Source organism: Cebus imitator, unplaced genomic scaffold, assembly GCF_001604975.1.
Source record: "Cebus imitator isolate Cc_AM_T3 unplaced genomic scaffold, Cebus_imitator-1.0 Scaffold2376, whole genome shotgun sequence".
NCBI classification, from domain to species: domain Eukaryota; kingdom Metazoa; phylum Chordata; class Mammalia; order Primates; family Cebidae; genus Cebus; species Cebus imitator.
Genome location: NW_016109691.1, coordinates 1 through 4,002, shown reverse-complemented (window position 1 = coordinate 4,002; position 4,002 = coordinate 1). Strand labels below are relative to the sequence as shown.

The following is a 4,002-nucleotide window of genomic DNA, read 5'->3' as shown; positions in this document are numbered from 1 at the left end:
TCCTATCCACCAGTCCCAACCTCTCTCCCATCTACATCCAGCCTGAGCAAGGGCTGTGCAATTGATAACCTGGTTTTTCTTCCCTCCTTCTTTAGTCCATCTCAATGCTTCCAAAGAATCCTTGGATTGAAGCAAGGAGGGACAGCAGTTTGGGCTTAGGTCAAGTCACACTTCCCTTCTCTCCTCAAATAGCCCTTCTTTCCCTCTGGGATACAGACCAGGACCAAGGGGAAAGTCAGCCTGTTAAAAATAGTCCTGACCACACTTTTGCAGGCTTCCTTCCCTTGCCTCTGCCTCTGTAGTGCGCCATCAACGAAGTTTAACTCCTGGCAGAAAGGATGAAAATTGACAGCAAAAATGCTTTCTTTTTTTTTTTTTTTAAGACGGAGTCTCACTCTGTCACCCAGGCTAGAGTGCAGTGGCGCAATCTTGGCTCACTGCAACCTCCGCCTCCCAGGTTCAAGCGATTCTCCTGTCTCGGCCTCTTGAGTAGCTGGGATTACAGGTGTGTGCCATCACACCCTGCTAATTCTTGTTTTTATTTTTAGTGGAGATGGAGTTTCACTATGTTGGTCAGGCTAGTCTCAACTTGCCTGACCTCGTGATCCTTCCCCCTCCCAAAGTGCTGGGATTACAAGCATAAGCCACTGCACCTGGCCAACAAAAATGTTTTCTAACTGCAAAGGTGGTTTGGCACTGCAAAGCGTTGATTAAGAATGGGAGAAAAGGCCGGGCACCATGGCTCACGCCTGTAATCCCAACACTTTGGGAGGCTGAGGCAGGCAGATCACGAGGTCAGGAGATGGAGACCATCCTAGCCAACGTGGTGAAACCCCGTCTCTACTAAAAATATAAAAAAAATTAGCTGGGTGTGGTGGCGCATGCCTGCAGTACCAGCTACTCTGGAGGCTGAGAAATGAGAATTGCTTGAACCCAGGAGGCGGAGATTGCAGTGAGCCAAAATCATGCCACTGCACTAGAGCCTGGGTGACCGTTCGAGACTCCATCTCAAAAAAAAAAAAAAAAAAAAAAAAAAAAAAAAATTGTTTGAAAAAAAAAAAAAAAAATCTTGGCCGGTTGCTGTGGCTCACGCCTGTAATCCCAACACTTTTGGAGGCTGAGGCGGATGGATCAGAAGGTTAAGAGCTTGAGACCGTCTTGGCCAACATGGTGAAACCACGTATCTACTAAAAAAAAAAATACAAAAAATAGCTGGGCATGGTGGCACCTGACTGTAAATCCCAGCTACTCCAGAGGCTGAGGCAGGAAAATTGCTTGAACCAGGGAGTTGGAGGTTGCAGAGTCGAGATTTCGCCTCTGCACTCCAGCCTGGTGACAGGGAGACTCTGTCTCGAAAAACAACAACAAAAATTTTTGTATGTTAGCCAGGTGTGATAGAAAGCACTCATAGTTCTAGCTACTTGGGAGGCTGAGGCAGGACAATTCCTTGAGCCCAGGAGTTCAGGGCTGCAGTGAGCTATGACGGATTGCACCACTGCACTCTGACCTCAGCGGCAGAGCAAAACACTGTCTTAAAACAAAAAGAAAAGAAAAAGGAAACCACCATAAAACACAGTGGCTTAAAACAATAAATCAATGCCTTGCTCACAATTCTGTAGGTCAGCAATCTGGCCCAGGCTCTGTGGGCAGTTATGCCGAATTCCCCTGGGATCACTCCATGGATCACCCATATGGACTGGGGCTGGGATTTAACTTTTTTTTTTTTTTTTGAGATGGAGTCTTGCTCTGTCACTGAGGTTGGAGTGCAGTGGCGCGATCTCTGCTCACTGCAGTCTCCGCCTCCCAGGTTCAAGTGATTCTCCTGCCTCACCCTCTCGAGTAGCTGGGATTACAGGTGCCTGCCACCACGCCTGGCTAATTTTTTGTATTTTTAGTAGAGACGAGGTTTTATCATGTTGGCCAAGCTGGTCTCCAACTCCTGACCTCAGGTGATCCACCAGTCTCGGCCTCCCAAAGTGCTGGGATTACAGGTGTGAGCCACCATGCCCAGCCCTCCAAGCTTTACTTTTTATATTTTATTATTTCTTATTTAATTTTTATTGGAATGCTTCACGAATTTCCATGTCATGCTTGTGCAGGGCCCATGCTCATCCTCCCTGTGCTGCTGCAGTTTTAGTCTCTGTGCTGCCAAAGCGATCACTGCAGTCCCCAGGAAGGAGCAACAGGCATTTTGCTCTCTGGGATGCAAGGCTGGAGAGATCCCCTGGACTTACATGACCCTGGTGCTGGCCTGTCTTTCCACCCACTAGAGTGAACGAAATGTTAAAAATAAAACAAGCACTGTTGTTCCCTTCCACCCTAAAGGAGGGAGGCACGCTAGACTCTCCCTGCCCCTTCCCTGTCTCTCTGGCCTGCTGGCTGGAGATCAGGCACCGTCAGGGAGACAGATGCTGTCGGGACAGGAGGCTGTTTACTTGCTAGCAGAGCACTGCTGTGTTTTCACAGCCCAGAATAGCTCCATAGCCATCCCCAGGCCCCGGGACCTAGGAGCCTCACTGTTTGTTTTCATGACAATTCTGGGTCTCACCTCTTCCCTTCTGTGAGTCAAGGTCCTCATCTAAGAGCTCTCAGAGTGGGTATGGTGTGGGTTCAAGGGGCCAAGACTACTAATTTCCTAATTATCTCTCCCAGCTGGCTCGGGAAGAAGGGAGGACTAATAACTGACTGTGCAACACCGGCGTTTCGGTTGGGATGGAATTTCCCCAGCTTGCAAAGCAAGAGGTGATTGAAGGACTGCATGGCCAGGGCCGAGGTGGGGTGGGGGGAGGGGAGGGGGAAGAAAACAAGGGAATGAAAGAGCGTAGAAGGGATGACTCCAGTCTGGATTGCAGCAAGTTCTGTTCCAGGAGCTTTCACTAGAGAATGCTGGGGGCTTCTCTGACTCACGGAGCCTCTCAGATCAGGCTGGGTTCCAGCTGCCCTGGTGTTTAGAAGGAATCGGGGGTAGGAGGAAGCCGGGCTTCACAGAATACTCTTTCAAACTACAATGTTCTTAACGATGTGAGTGAGTTACTTTTGAAAATATTTTAGGTTCGCGCCTGTAATCCCAGAACTTTGGGAGGCTGAGGCAAGTAGATCACCTGAGGTCGGGAGTTCGAGATCAGCCTGGCCAAAACGGTGAAACCCCGTCTCTGCTAAAAAAAAACAAAAATTAGTCGGGCCATGGTGGCAAATACCTGTCATCCCAGCTACTTGAGTGGCTGAGGCACAAGAATTGCTTGAACCAGGGAGGAGGAGGTTGCAGTCAGCCAAGATCGCGCCACTGCACTTCAGCCTGGGCTACAGAGCGGGACCCTGACTCAAAATAAATAAATAAATAAATAAAGAGGCTGGGCACAGTGGCTCACGCCTGTAATCCCAGCACTTTGGGAGACCAAGGTGGGTGGATCATCTGAGCTCAAGAGTTCGAGACCAGCCTGCGCAAATAGTAACACCCTATCTCTACTAAAAATACAAAAAATTAGCTGGTCATGGTGGCATGTGCCTGTAATCCCAACTACTTGGGAGGCTGAGGCAGGAGAGTTGCTTGAACCCAGGAGGCGGAGGTCGCAGCGAGCCAAGATCTTGCCACTGCACTCAAGCCTGGGCAACAGAGAGAGAGCCTGTCTCAAAAAAAAAAAAAAAGAAAGAAAGAAAATATTTTAATTTTTAAAATATGACCACATTTATCTTTTTTTTCTGGGAATCATTAATCTTTTACTTCTGTTAGATAATTCAAAGCCAGGCATCCCTTCATTGGAGCTTCGTTCAAAGGACTGCCACCACTCAGAATATCAAAGCTGAACAGAGGGTGAGGGTCTTATTTTACATTTGACAAAAGCAAAACCCAGAGGCTCCAGTGACTTGACCAAAGTTGCACAGCTCTTTAATTTTATTTACTTTATTTTTAAAACTCTGGTGATGGCCATGAGGGAGGGATGGTTTCCTGGCCTGCCTGCAGGATCCTTGAGAGTGTTTCTTTCTTTTTTTTTTTTTTTTTTT

General features: G+C 48.0%; 1 non-coding gene across 1 annotated transcript; it reads right to left on the bottom strand.

The window, feature by feature from the left end:
* Window positions 1-2,054: 2,054 nt before the first annotated feature.
* LOC119469998 lies at window positions 2,055-2,161 on the bottom strand. The gene has a single exon (XR_005198870.1). It is a non-coding gene; the product is annotated as a U6 spliceosomal RNA (small nuclear RNA).
* Between the last annotated feature and the right edge of the window lie 1,841 nt (window positions 2,162-4,002).